The following is an 18,022-nucleotide window of genomic DNA, read 5'->3' as shown; positions in this document are numbered from 1 at the left end:
GGTCTGCACGTGTCTGCCTGCCAAGCCAAATCTCAGCACACTCCCCCTGTCCGTCCTCAGAGGTGCAGGAGCCCACCCGGCATCCTTGCATCCCCACATCCCTGCTGTCCTCTTTATTCACCACATGGTCTGCTCTGGGTGTGGCTGCCCCAATCCTGGGCCATCCGGGAAAGCTGGCTGAGGTCTCTGCGATCCCTTCTCCTACCACCACGAGGACAGCACTAATACCAACATGCTCTCCAGATGGGGATGGTGGTCTGTTTTCACATCTGATATCTTATCTCAGATCTGAAAAGGAAATGTTGAAATAGCCAGGAAAGTTATATCTGAGATGGAGCAGAAATACCACCCTTTGAAACATCTCTTCTTCAGACTTTTTTTCCTAGGAAAGGTGCCCAAACTATCAGAATCCAAACCCTAGACTGGTCACTACTGGAGCCAAATCAACACAGGTGGGGCAGGTCCAGGACAATGAGAGGCACATACTCTGTGACTTCAAACCAGGTTGGATGTTGCTGTTGTTGTTCAGCCGCTCAGTCGTGTCTGACTCTTTGTGACCCAATGGACTGCAGTACCCCAGCTTTCCCTGCCTTCACTATCTCCTGGAGTTTGCTCAAACACATGTCCATTGAGTCAGTGATGCCATCCCGCCATCTCATCCTCTGTCACCCCCTTCTCCTCCTGCCCTCAATCTTTCCCAGCATCAGGGTCTTTTCCAACCTGTCAGCTCTTTGTATCAGGAGTCCAAATACTTAAATCCCTTCTTCCATCCCAGAAACAAGACAGTATTCTTGCCAATATTTAAAAAAATTCAATCACATCTTCATTCCGATCCATTCTGATCTGCATGCATGGACACCGGTATGTGTGTAAGTATACCTGACCAGCTTGGTTCTTTACTCACTCAGATCATTAAGACAATAGAAAGGTTGTTGTTTTTAATAAAATGTTGGAAAAAAAAATCTTGACTCTTGGAGAACTGAACCAATCCACAAAATCAGGCAAAAGAATTGAACCAGTTTAGAGAAAGACTCACCCTTTCTCACCAAGCTCCACACATGGAGAGATGGCCTATGTTGGCACATGCCCATCCACACTTTGGGATGAAGGCATCACCACTTGGCAGAGAGACCCGTTTTTATATTGTTTCCCTCATTCCATCCATCTCCCCAAGGTGTGTCTTTGCCATCTGGGACAACCCATTTCCTGCCAATGTCTTGGAGACTTTGTCTTGGAGTCTGTTTCATAATGTGCATCTAGGGTTTATTCCAATCTTTTTCCTGGATGGCTTGAGGAAGTTGCTCATGTACGAAAGGACTGTGCTCGGCCAAGTAAAAGGAAGCCAAGATTATCTCATGGAAGTGAGAAAAGGAGTCATCGCTCTGAGGCACACAAACGAGTAGATGTTCAGGCTTGGGCAATGACTTAGGCTGGACATTTCTAGCAGCAGAAGCCAAAAAGGAAATGCCCTGGGTGACATGGTGTCTCTCTTCTCCTAGCACAGAACTTACCCATTCATTGGCCTCATTTGCTGAATGGCTGGGGATGGAAAGGGAGAAGTGGGCACAGCAGGAATCAGCGGGAACAGTCTGTAACTAGATGAATGATGACAACACTTTCCATTATCACATGAAAAGCCAGGGGATGATTCCATTTCAATTCTGTCTCCTGAACCCTTATGACTCTGTGTTTAACAGAGTTACCTCCTCTCTGTGGCCAGGCTGTGACCTTTGTTGAAGACTCATCCCCACGATCTTGTGATTCTGGGGTTCTCAACTGACCCCCTGGTCAAATTAGTGAAGGTTTGTGGTCTCCTGAGATGCATACCTAGTAGGTGGGTGATGGAGGTCATCTGGCAGGAGGGAGCAAGAGAACCATTCTTTGGTTTCTTCACCTGCAAAGTGGAGATGACTTAGCTCGTCTCTTGAAGTGGCTGGCAGCAGAGAGGGAGGCAACACGTATGACCATGTAGAGGAGCGTCACTCAGGTACAGACGAGGCTCACAGGGATTCCAGCATCTTTCCTCTGTGGGAAGACAAGACACCATGCACAAATTACGGGGTGGAGGGTACTGGAGGAAGGGGAAGGAGCCCCGGGCTCTGCTGCCATCACCTGGGAGGAAAGACCTAAGGCAATGCTTCTTAACCCTTTTTTTTTGACATAGCCTATTTGAAAATCAAATGAAAGCCACGGTCCCTCTCCGTAGTAAATAAATAAACAAATTGGGAGGAAGAATGGCAATCTTTACTAAACACCTACTGTGTGCCAGGCACTGTGCTGATAGCTTCCATCTCTGAACAACCCTTGAAGGCAGACACTATCGATACTTATTATCACCAAATGCAAACATTGAGGCACAGAAAGTTTAGTTAACTTGGCCACTGCTCTATTTAGTGTATGAGTTTCCTAGGGCTTCCGTAACAAAATACAACCAAGGGATTTAAAACAACAGGAAGTTATTCTTTTCCAGTCCTGGAGGCTAGAAGTCCATAATCAAAGTGTTGGTGGCAGGGCCAGGCTGTCTCAAAAGCTTTAAGAGAGAATCTGTCTCATGCTTTTCTCTCAACTACCAGTGTTGCTGACAATTTTTGGCATTTATTGGTTTGCAACTGAATAACTTCCCCTTCTGCCTCTGTTGTCACTTGGCATTCTTCTCCATGTGCGTCTCTCTGTGTCATTTTCCTCTTTGGATGTCAGGAAATATTGGGCTGGGGACTGCCTTAACGACATCTTAACTAAATACATCTGAAGGACTTTGTTTCCAAATAAGATCACCTTCTAAAGTCCTGGACATTAGGACTTCAGCCTATCTTATTACAGAACACAATCAATACTTCAAAAGCTAGTAGTGAAGTCAGGATTTGCACCCAGGTAGTCTAGCTTCCTTTTTTTTTTTTTTTTTAAATAAATTTATTTATTTTAGTTGGGGGTTAATTACTTTACAATATTGTAGTGGTTTTTGCCATACATTGACATGAATCAGCCATGGGTTTACATGTGTTCCCCATCCTGAACCCCCCTCCCACCTCCCTCCCCATCCCATCCCTCTGGGTCATCCCATTGCCCCAGCCCTGAGCATTTGTCTCATGCATCGAACCTGGAATGGTGTTCTGTTTCACATATGATAATATACATGTTTCAATGCCATTCTCTCAGAACGTCCCACGCTCACCTTCTCCCTCAGAGTCCTTAAGACTATTCTATGCATCTGTGTCTCTTATTCTGTCTCGCATATAGGGTTATCGTTACCATCTTTCAAATTCCATATATATGCGTTAGTATACTGTATTAGTGTTTTTCTTTCTGGCCTACTTCACTCTGTATAATGGGCTCCAGTTTCATCCATCTCAATAGAACTGATTCAAATGTATTCTTTTTAATTGCTGAGTAATATTCCACTGTGTATATGTACCACAGCTTCCTTATCCATTTGTCTGCTGGCTGATGGACATCTAGGTTGCTTTCCAGCTTCCTTTTTATAAAGACATAACTTAGTGACTGAACAACAACATCGAGTCTAGCTTCCAGAATCTGACCCCTTAATCTCAATACTGAACTACTTCTGTAACAATACTAAAACACTAAACACACTCCAGTATCCTTGCCTGGAAAATCTCATGGATGCAGATCCTGGTGGGCTGCAGTCCATGGAGTTGCAAAGAGTCGGACATGACTGGGCAACTAACACTTACTTACTTACTTACTAAACACTAAAACACTATGTACCATGTCAAGGGCTCCAGACCCCTCACAACAAACCCCACCATGGCCTACCAGGTGGTAGAGTGGCCTTCTCTTTCCAGCTAGGAGATGTCGGCTCAGAAAGCCTGGGCTGCAGAGAGTACATCTTTAAGGCTACGAGACAAAGGAGAGGATAGGTGAGGGAGGGCAGTGGGGAGCACCCTGACTGCCATGGGCTCTGGTGGCAGAGTTCTGGAGCTCTCAGCCTGGGGGATGGTGCTGAGTGTGCTCTGCACACCTCTGTGGGCACCGACCACAGAGGACCAAGCAGACACCAGGAGGGACAGGTCTTCTTCACCGCCATTACTTTTTAAGTACCTTCTGCATGCCCAGCACGGTATTGGGGAGCAGAGATCCTAAGCTAGGTTGAAAAGCCATCTTGGCCCGCCAAAGTTTAGGACCCAGTAGCAGATAAGCCAAGAGATGCCATGAGTCAGAATCCTGTTGAGTCAACAGTCAAGGAGACACACCCATCCAAATCTCTGGAAGAGTCAGCTGCCTGTCACAACTAGAGATGCCCTGGAATCAAAGAAGGGGATTAGGAACAAGAGAGGTGAAAATGTAGGACAGCCCTGGGCGGGGGCTCTGAATGCAACCACAGGTCAGGCGATGCCTGAGCGCCAGGGTGCTCTTCTCATTGTTTTCAGACCTGCCCCGTCCTCTCCTGCCTCGGTACCACTGTACATGCCACGTCTTCAGCGTGAAATGCTCTTCCCTGCGCCTCCCTCCGTGTCTGGCAAACTCCCTGTCCTCCTTCACATCTCCTAGAGTTCCAGCTTCAGTGCCGTATCCTCGGGGGGCTACTCCCCTTTCTGTCCTGCCACCCTTTGTTCTGCTCTCATCTGGGGCCATTGTTTGCCTGTTTCTGGCTTCCCTCACCCCGCAGACAACGGGATCCTTGAAACCAGAACATCGTCTTCTTCTTCCTTGGGTCCCTGAAGCACTGGACAGTGCCTGCCTCCTACTTAGATAGTCCGTGGGTGGAGATGTTTCCCGACTGGATCCCTGAAGGTTTTCTAAGAGGCTAGAGCTCCTGGCTAAGAACAGAGAACTGGCCATATCTGATTGAAAAACGTGACTGGTGAGAGACAGGAAAATAGGTGGATATGCTTACATCCGAGTTCTAAGGATCTATGAGATCTTTTTTCATCAGTAGCTTCATGGTGAAGGGTACAGCTCAAAGGCACATATCTCAGGTTCAAAACCTGGCTCCTAAAGTTCTGTTTTCTCAGGCAAGTGACTTGACCTCTCAGATCCTCAATTTTCTCATCCTATTTGGCATCAGGGAGAGTGTGGAGGGTGCACGTGAAAGATGAAATCATGTAACATACTTAATACAATACCTGACATGTAAATCAGTGTTCAGTAAATATAGTTGTGAAGAATATCATTGTCTTTATGATAATAATGATTATAATTCAATTACGATTCGAATTGAAGGCACCTAAGCAGACCAGGGGGCTTCCCAGGTGGCACAGTGGTAAAGAATCTGCCTGCCAAAGCAGAAGACGCAGGAGATGCAAGTCCAGTCCCTGGGTTATGAAGATCCCCTGCAGGAGGAAATGGCAACCCATTCCAGTATTCTTGCCTGCAAAATCCCATGGACAGAGGAACCTGGAGGGCTACAGTCCACGGCGTCAGAAAAGAGTCAGACACGACTGAGCGGCTAAACAACAACAAAGTAGACTGGGATGAGGCTGTCAGGTTAGCTTAATAAGGAGCCTTTAACCCAGTCCCTTTCCTTGAGCATGGCTCTAGACAACAGCCACCAAGATCCTGTCAGGATTGGCGAGAAGGTTCTTTCAAACGATGTGGCCTCTTGACACAAGGAATATTTTCAAAACACAAATATTCCTTGAAAAATTACATTTTCCGGGGCATATTACCCTTTTGACAATAGTTCACAAATCCTGGAAGTGATATGTTTGATCCTTTCTTCTCAGAAGGACCGAGCTGAGGAAACGATATTCATCGTCAGCACGGGCCGCGATATCGGCTGAGAGCAGAGGGAGGGTGGAGCTTTCCCAGAAGGCATGCCCCCTGACGCAGGTTGAAAAAGAAGCCTGGAAAAGATGGTTCACCCGAACTTCTCACCAAGAGACCCCTGGAACTTTCTTCCTGTATGTTTTAAAGATCGCTTTCTCTTCTGAATCCAGGTCTGTGTTTCTGAGCTGTAAGAGTTCGGAGGCCATTTTGACGCGACTCAGCACGAGGATGTAGATGGGAGCTCTGGTCCTCGTCTGTGTGTCCCTGGGCAAGTTACTCAACCTCTCTGAGCCTGATTTCCTCATCTGCAAACAGAGAATAGGACTCACTGATGAAGATACTTTCCAGTTCCAGTCTTTGTTGATGTTTAGGTCAGGGAGGTAGCTTTCCTCCCAACCAGCTTTGTGTCCATCTCACGATTGAAACTCCCATTCACGTTCAGAAGTTTGGCCAGAGCTGAGTTCAAATCTCAACACAACCCCTTAGTCAACTAAGAGACTTGGGGCACGTCTCCTATGATCGTCAAACTTCAGCTTCCTCTTCTGCAAAATGGGAGAAACCTTACCTGCTCTGCTGGGCAAGGGGAGGACCTAATAAACAGCATCTAAGTTTCTAGTTCAGCACCCAACACCAGTCAGGCTTTGTTTCTCGTTCCCTTCTAACCCACATCATCTCCAGCTCCCTTTCTGGGTCTGGATTCTCTGTCATAGTCTCCCCATTTCTGCAAAGCAAAAACTAGGAAGGCAAAAGTCATGGGAAACCATTCTTCACCCATGAATCCTTTGGCCAATCATGTTTTCCATTCCCCTCCCCAAAATTACAGCTAAGTGCTGTTTTCAAGTTCACAGACATTTATTCCCCTTTATAATGCATGCATGTGTGCTAAGTTGCTTCAGTTGTATCCGACTCTTTGCGATCCTATGGATTATAGCCCACCAGGCTCCTCTGTCCATGGAATTCTCCAGGCAAGAATACTGGAGTGGGTTGCCGTGACCTCCTCCAGGGGATGAGCCCAACCAAGGGATCAAGCCCAAGTCTCTTATGTCTCTTGCATTGGCGGGTGGGTTCTTTATCACTAGTGCCACCCAGGAAGCCCCTCCCCTCATAATGAGAACAATGAAAATTATATCCGTTTCTGTGATGGGCTTTGTGTGCTTTAGGGCCACTCTGAATTCTTTTGCATCTCACGATGAGGATGACATTATACCCATTTAACAGATGAGGAAACTGACGTTTGGGGAAGGCTTCATAACTTGCCCCGTCAGCAGGAAAACAGTCAACAAGCTGGGCAGGAGTCCAGACTCTTGATGGAAGATGCACTTCCCTGCTGTTCTGGTCACAGACTTCCTGCCTGGTGAGACCCTGAGGATGCAGAGAGGTTAAGTCCAAGCCTTTTCAGCCAGGCAGGAAGAAGAGGATGTGTGAGCTTGGTGGGACAGGGGAGGGTGGGCAGTCAGAAGCGCTGGTTTCTCTGGGTGGGGTGGGGGCGAGGGTGGGGAAACAGTATCCTGCCAGCCCCCTCCCCGCAGAGCCCAGTTCTACAGCGACCCACATAGAGAAGGGTGACCGCCCAGTGGCACTGACAGTGTACAGCCCTGATTGGCACTCAAGCTGTTAGCTCCAGCAGTGCTGGTGGTGGTACACCGAGCGAGCAGCTGAGGGTAGCGAGGCCCGAGGCCCCAGGGGACCTGGCCATCAGCAGTGACCCCGGTGGCTCTGCTTACACCCCTGCATGATTCTGCCTGGGAACGAGGAGAAACCTGGCTTGAGCTCTCACTCTCCTTTGTGTGTGTGTGTGTGTGTGCATGCGCTTTTTGTTGTTGTTGTTGTTGGCTGCCAGGTGCTCCTGAGGCCGCAATGTGAGGAGGGTCTGGAAATGACTGTGGTTCCTCCCTGGGTGTGAAGAGTGGAAGAGAGGAAGCAGGGGCCTGTGAACCCAGAGGTTGGAGAACAGCACCAGCTGGGGTTGAGCTGAGCTCACCAGGCCTGGGCAAGGGCCTTTCCTCCTTCAGGTGTATGTGTCCTGCCATGGATCCCATGCTCCCCATGTGATCAGCTTATTTCCTGAGGCCAAGGGGAGAATTGTTCCACTCCAGACCCAGATTTTCTTCAAGAGACGATCCTGGGATGGGGCTTTCACGGCAGTAGAACTTAGGAGTTTAGGGTTAGTTTTGCCTGGGTTTGAAGCCTGGTGCCACAGGGGCTCTGTGTAACCTGCACAAGTTACTGAAGTGCTCTGGGCCTCAATTTCCTCATCTGTCAAATGGGGACATAAATAGGACCTACATTTTTAGGTTCATCATGTACGAAGATGAGGAATGTAAAATGCTTGGTCCCAGCTGTGACACACAATAGGGGATCATTAGATGTCACTAAGCATTCTCATTCTTATTGGCAGCAGATCCTGCCCAATCTCTAAGATGTGTCGTTGGGTCATAACATTAATCCGACTTTGCAACTTTGCAGAAATCTACTAATCTACACCCCTAGACCCAACAGTGCACCTTCCCTGACCAGCAGAGACAAATAGAATCTTCTGCCCAGCATGGGATTTGGCATCTCCATGCTGCCCCACACCGGGTAACGTGTATGTCTGCTAATGACAACCATTAAACTTTATCTAACCCTTACTGAGTTCCAGGCAAAACAACAAGAGCATTTATTGTTTATGAACTCATTTGATCCTCACTATAACCCTATGAGGCAAGTGCTATGTTATCTTCATCCTTCCTCAGTTTATGGGATGAAGTAATGTGCTCAAGGTTACACAGCTAGAGTGAAGCAAAGTCAGAAAAAAACATGGTCCAAAAGGATATGTGCACCTCAGTGTTCATAGCTGCACTATTTACAATAGTCAAGACATGGAAGCAACCTAAATATCCATCAACATGAATGGATCAAGAAGGTGTGGTACATATATATATATATAATGGACTATTAGCCACTAAAAATAATGACATAATGCCATTTGCACTAACATGGATGGACCTAGAGATTGCCAAATTGAGTGAAGTCAGAGAAGGGGAGCTACCATACGACATCCGTTACATGCCGAATCTAAAAAGAAAAGATACAAATGAGTTTATCTACAAAACAGAAGCAGACTCACAGACTTAGAGAACGAACTTATGGTTGCCAAGGAGGGAGAGTCGGGGGGAAGGGATAGTTAGGGAGTTTGAGATTGACATGAACACACTGCTGTATTTAAAATGGATAACCAACAAGATCCTACTGTATAGCATAGGGAACTCTGCTCAGTGTTATGTGGAAGTCTGGATGGGAGGGGAGTTTGGGGAGAATGGATACATATATATGTGTGGCCGAGTCCTTCATCGTCCACCTAAAACTATCACAACAGTTTTAATTGGTTATACTCCAATATAAAATAAAAAGTTAAAAAAAGGTAAAACAGGACTGGTAACAGAGTGCCCTGGGCCACTAGATGCTTCTCTCCCCTAGTTGTAGCTATGCAAACTCAAGTCATCTTGTAGAGCAGATTCTAGAAAGTCTGAAGAAGATTCTTGAAAAAAAGGTGAGGGGCGTTTTGTAAAAGTTACTCTCCATTTGGGGCACAGAAGTCTGAATCTCTGTAGACGTGGCTTAACTTTTCTCCTTGGCCTAGAAGACAAAGTGCGTCTGCTTAACATTGCTTGTGGTCCCCTGGAAGCCAACACAAATGCTGATTTCTGCTTCAAAATCCACAGATCAGTGCAATGGAAGGGAAATGTACAGCATCTATCCTGAGTTTCATGAAAGTGTGTTAGTTGCTCAGTCATGTCCAACTATTTGTGACCTCATGGACTGTAGCTCCCTAGGCTCCTTTGTCCATGGGATTCTCCAGGCAAAAATACTGGAGTGGGTTGCCGTGCCTTCCTCCAGGGGATCTTCCCGACCCAGGATTGAACTAGGGTCTCCTGCTTTGCAGGGGGATTCTTTACCATTAGAGCCACTGATACATTCCTAAACATATTGTTGTTAACTCTGACTGTCACCTTATTTGGAAATGGGGTCTTTGCAGATATCATCAAGGGATGATGAGGTCATATTGGAATTGGGGATCCTAACCCAATGACTGGTATCCTTGTAAAAAGAGAAGGTCTGGAGAGAGACATTAACACAGAGAGAGGAAGACGTGAGAAGAGAAGTGGAGTCTAGAGGGATGCAGCTGCAGGCCAAGCAATGCCAAGGACTCCTGCGGCCACCACCAGCCATTCCCCAGGAATGGCAAGGGGGGATTCTCCCCCTGGAGCCTTCAGAGGGAGCATGGCCATGCTGACCTGTTGATTTTGGACTTCTGGCTTCCAGAAAGCATTTCTGTTGTTTGAAGTCACCCAGATTGTGGTCATTTGTTACAGCCCAGCCCTATGGAATCAGTATGGTTGGCCAGAAGGGAAATGCATGCTGGGGTTGCCTTGAAAATCATTTCATCTAAACATGTCTGACAGGTGGGGAAACAGGCCCAGAGCTGCACACAGGGCCGTGGGCTCAGGGCAGAGCAGCAGTCATACCGTGGAGGACCGCGTCAGGGTCAGGACAGGTGGCAGCTTGGTGTCCTCAAGTGCTCAATGGACACGGCTATTGCTCAGTGTCACCAGACAGAATGAACCTTCTGCCCAGCATGGGGCTCCAGGTCTTCACAACACCGCACATGCAGCAGGCGTGCTGCAGGGCCTCTGCGAGGGGCCTCCTCCTTGGGGACACACCACTGCCCCCGTCTCAGCACAGCGCTCCCTCCCCAGGCAGACCAAGGTCCAAGCAGACCAAGTTTCAGATGTTAAGCAGGCTTCACAGGCTCCATTTTTTCATGCTGTGGGGCGTGCCCTGGCTGGGATGAGCATATTTCGTGCAGCTATGCATTGGAAAGGCTTCCACGTGAAAAGATGCCAGGCATGGAATTGGCTCTTCTTGCTCTCGTAAGTTGAAAATATTGAATGCACCTGAAGACTCAGCTAACGATCTTTGGATAGGAGGCATCAGAAATCTCGAAGAGATTCCCCAGTGCGCTGAAGGCAGGCATGTCAATAACCTCCTAAGCCCCCTCTACCCCACTCCCACCCTGCCAGCAGACTGCGGGGGAGGGGTCCCGGCTCATTGTTCTGCCAGGTAGGGGTAACTGCAGGTCAGGCAGCTGCTGGCAGGTTACCATCCCACAAGAACCAAGCCCTCAGGAATAGAGATGCAGCTGGAGAGAACAGACACTTGAACAGGGGGAGGGGGGCGGGGAGGATGGGACAAACTGGGAGATTACGATTGACATGTGTACACTACCACGTGTAAAACAAATAGCTAGTGGGAACCTGCTGTATAGAACAGGGAGCTCAGCTCTGTGCTCTGTGGTGACATAGATGGGTGGGAGGGAGATTCAAGAGGGAGGGAACATACATATACATATAGCTGATTCCCTTGTACAGCAGAAACTAATGCAACATTGCAAAGCAATTATATGCCAATAAAAAGAAAAAGAATCAAGCCCTCTCCCCTGTTTAGGGCAATACACTTTGTGGCTACAATTATCTGAATATTGGGGGGAATGGGATTTAGCACACAGATAGTTGTCTCATTTGTTCAATTTTGTAGGAGTACATACAGCCCTGCCCCGTGCCAACACAGCATCCACCTTCTTTGGGACATGGAAAATTCACCTACTTTCCCTCTCATTTACTTACTTATGATTATTCATCTGTGAGTTGTTACATTTTTATTTTTCATGCAAATGTATGAGCTGTTCATTTGGAAAATTCACTGTGAGTAGTTGAAGTTTTCCCTTTTTATTACATTTTGCCATCTTGTCAACCCATTATGAGTCATGTTTTCTTCATCAAAAATCTCTATTGAAATATGAAATTACTACTAATTTTCCTCTTAATAAAGATTACAGTCAATTCAATGACTGACTTTAAGATCAGAAACTCTTATTTGAGGTTCAGATCACTGTGTGAGACCCGTAATCAGAGAATTAACTGTGCTGAGCATGCAGAGGGCTGGAGTGGTTCCAGGAGTTTCTCTCCTGGACTAGGGAGAGTCTGAGGAGCAGAGGTGGGCAGGGACTCTGACAGCTTCTACCACTCTCTTTTCTACTTTGTAGTGTAGTCTTAAAAAAAAGTAACTGCCTTTGTTTTCAATGTGGAGGAAATGCCATGCTTCCCCTGCAGACAATGGCTGGGGGAGGCTTCCAGAAACACAGATATCACATAGGGTGTTGCTTTCCTTAGCCCTTTAGGGAGAGTGCATCAATCACCTTGACTGCATTGATTAGACTATCAGAAAAACAAGTATTTTGACTCGGTCTGGGTCTTCCCCATTAACTGACTGGCTATTTGCCTGAATTGCTTTTTCCAGCTACACACAGGTGGGTTAGCCTCTGCCTTCCCATGAGGATAGTATATCCAGAAATACCATGGATTTCTCCAGATACCTCTCTCTTCCTCTCTCTCTTCTTCCCTGCTTTCCTCACTAAGAGATGACAATCTGGCAGGAACAGCCTCATCGAGCCCAGCCCCATCCAGGGCCACGGAGAAGATGCTTCAGGGAGGAGCTGACTCCTGGTGGTCCTGGTAAACCCAAGGCTATATCCAGCCTAGCTACCTTTACCCTAATATCAGTTCAGTTCAGTTCAGTTCAGTCGCTCAGTTGTGTCTGACTCTTTGCGACCCCATGAATAGCAGCACGCCAGGCCTCCCTATCCATCACCAACTCCTGGAGTCTACCCAAACCCATCTCCATTGAGTCGGTGATGCCATCCAGCCTTCTCATCCTCTGTCATCCCCTTCTCCTCCTGCCCTCAATCCTTCCCAGCATCAGGGTCTTTTCCAGTGAGTCAACTCTTCGCATGAGGTGGCCAAAGGATTGCAGTTTCAGCCTCAACATCAGTCCTTCCAATGAACACCCAGGACTGATCTCCTTTAGGATGGACTGGTTGTATCTTCTTGCAGTGCGAGGGACTCTCAAGAGTCTTCTCCAACAACACAGTTCAAAAGCATCAATTCTTTGGCGCTCAGCTTTCTTCACCGTCCAACTCTCACATCCATACATGACTACTGGAAAAACCATAGCCTTGACTAGACGGACCTTTGTTGACAAAGTAATGTCTCTGCTTTTAAATATGCTATCTAGGTTGGTCGTAACTTTCCTTCCAAGGAGTAAGCGTCTTTTAATTTCATGGCTGCAGTCACCATCTGAAGTGATTTTGGAACCCAAGAAAATAAAGTCTGACACTGTATCCACTGTTTCCCCATCTATCTGCCATGAAGTGATGGGACTGGATGCCATGATCTTAGTTTTCTGAATGTTGAGCTTTAAGCCAACTTTTTCACTCTCCACTTTCACTTTCTTCAAGAGGCTCTCTAGCTCTTCTTCACTTTCTGCCGTAAGGGTGATGTCATCCGCATATCTGAAGTTATTGATATTTCTCCCGGCAATCTTGATTCCAGCTTGTGCTTCATCCAGCCCAGCATTTCTCATGATGTACTCTGCTTACAAGCTAAATAAGCAGGGTGACAATATACAGCCTTGACATACTCCTTTTCCTATTTGCAACCAGTCTGTTGTTCCATGTCCAGTTCTAACTGACCTGCTTCCTGACCTGCATACAGGTTTCTCAAGAGACAGGTCAGATGGTCTGGTATTCCCATCTCTTTCAGAATTTTCCACAGTTTATTGTGATCCACACAGTCAAAGGCTTTGGCATAGTCAGTAAAGCAGAAATAGATGTTTTTCTGGTACTCTCTTGATTTTTCAATGATCCAGCGGATGTTGGCAATTTGATCTCTGGTTTCTCTGCCTTTTCTAAATCCAGCTTGAACATCTGGAAGTTCACGGTTCACGTATTGCTGAAGCCTGGCTTGGAGAATTTTGAGAATTACTTTACTAGTGTGTGAGATGAGTGCAATTGTGCGGTAGTTTGAGCATTCTTTGGCATTGCCTTTCTTTGGGATTGGAATGAAAACTGACCTTTTCCAGTCCTGTGGCCACTGCTGAGTTTTCCATATTTGCTGCCATATTGAGTGCAGCACTTTCACAGCATCATCTTTCAGAATTTGAAATAGCTCAACTGGAATTCCATCACCTCCACTAGCTTTGTTCGTAGTGATGCTTCCTAAGGCCCACTTGACTTCACATTCCAGGATGTCTGGCTCTAGGTGAGTGATCACACCATCGTGATTATCTGGGTCATGAAGATCTTTTTTGTACAGTTCTTCTGTGTATTCTTGCCACCTCTTCTTAGTATCTTCTGCTTCTGTTAGGTCTCTACCATTTCTGTCCTTTATTGAGCCCATCTTTGCATGAAATGTTCCCTTGATATCTCTAATTTTTTGAAGAGATCTCTAGTCCTTCCCATTCTATTGTTGTCCTCTATTTTTTTGCATTGATCGCTGAGAAAGTCTTTCTTATCTCTCCTTGCTCTTCTTTGGAACTCTGCATTCAGATGGGAATATCTTTCCTTTTCTCCTTTGCTTTTCACTTCTCTTCTTTTCACAGCTATTTGTAAGGCCTCCTCAGACAGCCATTTTGCTCTTTTGCATGTCTTTTCCATGGGGATGGTCTTGATCCCTGTCTCCTGTACAATGTCACAAACTTCTGTCCATAGTTCATCAGGCACTCTGTCTATCAGATCTAGTCCCTTAAATCTATTTGTCACTTCCACTGTATAATCATAAAGGATTTGGTTTAGGTCATACCTGAATGGTCTAGTGGTTTTCCCTACTTTCTTCAATTTCAGTCTGAATTTGGCAATAAGGAGTTCATGATCTGAGCCACAATCTGCTCCTGGTCTTGTTTTTGCTGACTGTATAGAGCTTCTCCATATTTGGCTGCAAAGAATATAATCAGTCTGATTTCGGTGTTGACCATCTGGTGATGTCCACGTGTAGAGTCTTCTCTTGTGTTGTTGGAAGAAGGTGTTTGCTATGACCAGTGCATTCTCTTGACAAAACTCTATTAGCCTTTGCCCTGCTTCATTCTGTACTCCAAGGCCAAATTTGCCTGTTACTCCAGGTGTTTCCTGACTTCCTACTTTTGCATTCCAGTCCCCTATAAGGAAAGGGACATCTTTTTTGTGTGTTAGTTCTAAAGGGTCTTGTAGTCTTCATAGAACTGTTCAAGTTCAGCTTCTTTAGCATTATTGGTCAGGGCATAGACTTGGATTACCATGATATTGAATGGTTTGCCTTGGAAACAAACAGAGATCATTCTGTCATTTTTGAGATTGCATCCAAGTACTGCATTTCGGACTCTTTTGTTGACCATGATGGCTACTCCATTTCTTCTAAGGGATTCCTGCCCACAGTAGTAGATGTAATGGTCATCTGAGTTAAATTCACCCATTCCAGTCCATCTTAGTTTGCTGATTCCTAGAAGGTCGACGTTCACTCTTGCCATCTCCTGTGTGATCACTTCCAATTTGCCTTGATTCATGGACTTAACATTGCAAGTTCCTATGCAATGTTGCTCTTTACAGCATCAGACTTGCTTCCGTTACCATTCACATTCACAACTGGGTATCGTTTTTGCTTTGGCTCCATCCCATCATTCTTTCTGGAGTTATTTTCCACTGATCTCCAGTAGCATATTGGGCACCTACCAACCTGGGGAGTTCATCTTTCAGTGTCCTATCTTTTTGCTTTTTCATACTGTTCATGGGGTTCTCAAGGCAAGAATACTGAAGTGGTTTACCACTCCCTTCTCCAGTGGACCACATTCTGTCAGACCTCTCCACCATGACCCGCACCCTAATATATGCCCTGGATAAAAACAATGCCCCTGCCTCAAACATGTCCAACCAGCCCTAAGTTCCAAGCCACTGAAATTCTGGTGTTTCCTTGGAGTTCATGCTGTATCCTTGTGTCAGGACCTGACAAATAATTTTCTAAGGCAGGTAGGAAGCCCTGGGGGGCATTTAGGTCCCAGAGCAAAAGAGAAGCAGCATCTCTGCTCCCTGCACCCACTAAGCACACCTACAGGTCCTCTGGAAGGCTGGCCACACAGCCTTCCCCAGCTCAGCTTCCTGTTCCATGGGGACCTTGGAGCCCAAGGGCCCTGCTCTCTGCTCGCCATCCACGTTTCTGAGTACCAGGCATGGCTCCGGGGCTCTGACATCAACTCCAGCCCACTCTTGCCTCTCTGCAGCCAAGAGCCTGAGACACAAACTGCCTCCTCCCTGTGCGTGCATGCTAAGTCGCTTCAGTCATGTCCGACTCTTTGTGACTCCATGACTGTAGCCCACCAGGCTCCTTTGTTCATGGGATTCTACAGGCAAGAATACTAGAGTGGGTTGCCATGCTCTTTTCCAGGGGATCCTCCCAACCGAGGGATCGAACCCGCATCTCTTACATCTCCTGCCCACCACTAGTGTCACCTAGGAAGCCTCCTCCCTGGGACGTCTCTAAATCCCCTCAGAGGCATCTCTTTCAGGAGATCCCAAGGAGAGTGTCATCTCTCAAATGCTGGAGAAGACGTTAAAATTTTTTGATAGCAATGCTTTATTCTTAAATACAAAACCAGCCCCTTTCAAAGGCCCCCTGACAGGCCAAGAACATGCCCTGACTATAGACAGGGAAATATTTTAACCCAGTGATTTTTAAACAGGGAAACATCCAATTGATTGGGCTGCCAGAGTGTGAAATCGTTTACACAGCATGCCGGTGGGGGCAGCGGTGGGGCTCCCCAGGCCGAACTTGGGCCTAGCCGGCTCTTCAGCATCCTGGCCTCTGTGCTCTCAGATTTAGTTCATTAGCGAGCCCAGCACTGGGAGGGGAGGGCACGGAACTGCCTTGCAAATTAATCGCATGCCCACAGCTCTGCGGAAACATCCACTTTGGCTCTGGAATCTTCCTTCTGACACCTATGGAGATCCAGGCCTGGCTTCTGAGATGTTCAGACTAAAAACAGGACAAAGTTAGGGTGAGGGAGTTAGGAAGTAGGGGCAGAACTGGACTTGAACTACCCATGAGCTAGCTGTGTGTCTTGGGGCAAGTTACTTAACCTCTCTGAGCATTGTTTCCCTGTCTGTAAATTGGGAATAATGGGAGATAGGAGTGCCTATCTCCTAGGGTTGTGAAGATTAAATGACACAAGATGGGTCCAGTGTTTAATATAGTGCATGTACATGGTATGTGCTAAATGTTATATATGTTCGTATTCTTCAGTACCATTCCAAATGTAGTTTCAAGGCTCTTGAGGTAGAAAAAGCTGTATGTCAATATGATGACCCTCCCTGCATCCTGCTCAATGCAGTGAGTGTTGGCTCAGGTAAGTTACCACAAAGGCTTTTAAGAAACGTCTAGCCAGTGTTTTTTTATGGAGATTCAAAATAGCTTTGTGGAAAATGGGCTCCCATGGCCAACAAGACTAATGTCACCTGAGTTGTTCTAGCAGAGGCAGGGGACACTCATTTATAACCTTGCAGAAGGGGTTTTAACATGGCAAGAGGTATAGGCTACCTCCCTTCACTCTCCTTTGATCTGTGCAGCTAGGGGAACAGTGTAGTTGTTGTTCAATCTCTTACTCATGTCAGACTCTTTGCAACCCCAGGACTATAGCACGTCAGGCTTCCCTGTCCTCCACTATCTCCCGGAGTTTGCTCAAATATGTCTATTGAGTTGGTGATGCTATCTAACCATCTCATCCTCTGCCGCCTTCTCCTTTGACCTTCAATCTTTCCCAGCATCAGGGTCTTTTCCAATGAGTTGGCTCTTTGCATCAGGTCGTGGCCAGAGTATTGGGGCTTCAGCTTCAGCATCAGTCCTTCCAATGAATATTCAGGGTTGATTTCAAAACAGTAGCTTTGAATACTGTATCAGTCCATTAACTCAGGGCTATTGGTCTTTTGTCAACTTATTCATTTTATCATTTTTTTAAATTGAGTGCCTACTTGTGTTGTACTTGGTACCAGCGAACTTGCCATGGAAAGAGAGAAACTATTCAAAACTTCAATTGTGAATGAAAAGATGGCCTGAAGGAATGAAACAGGAAGAAACCAAGCAGTTAAGGAAGATCTCTCCCAGGAGATGACACTGGACCTAAGACGATGCAAAAAGGCCACCCACGCAAAGAGCAGAGAGAACAAGATCTCAGGCAGAAGGAACAGCAAACACCAACCCCAAGAGGCAGAAATAGTTCCTTGGAGTCCAAGAACAGCTGTAAGGCCTGTGAGCTGAACTGCAGAGCCAAGGACAGCAGGCAACGAGATGAGGATGGACATGATGGACATGCAGGTGGGGCCCAAGCCCTGCAGGGCCTTGTGGGTGGTGACAGGACCTGGGATTTTATTCTAATGCAACAGGAGGGTTTTAAGTAG

At 46.6% G+C, this 18,022-nt stretch overlaps 1 long non-coding RNA gene across 1 annotated transcript in view; it reads right to left on the bottom strand.

The window, feature by feature from the left end:
- Window positions 1-923: 923 nt before the first annotated feature.
- LOC145525630 (uncharacterized) overlaps window positions 924-18,022 on the bottom strand; it is a 32,507-nt gene continuing 15,408 nt past the window's right edge. The window contains exon 4 of the long non-coding RNA XR_014068334.1: window positions 924-2,025. This is a non-coding gene — a long non-coding RNA (uncharacterized LOC145525630). The remainder of the gene's footprint in view (window positions 2,026-18,022) is intronic.

Source organism: Giraffa tippelskirchi, chromosome 2, assembly GCF_054371585.1.
Source record: "Giraffa tippelskirchi isolate mGirTip1 chromosome 2, T2T-mGirTip1v1.2.pri, whole genome shotgun sequence".
NCBI classification, from domain to species: Eukaryota; Metazoa; Chordata; class Mammalia; order Artiodactyla; family Giraffidae; genus Giraffa; species Giraffa tippelskirchi.
Note: the sequence above shows the minus strand (reverse complement) of the source record. Positions and strands in the feature narration are given on the sequence as shown.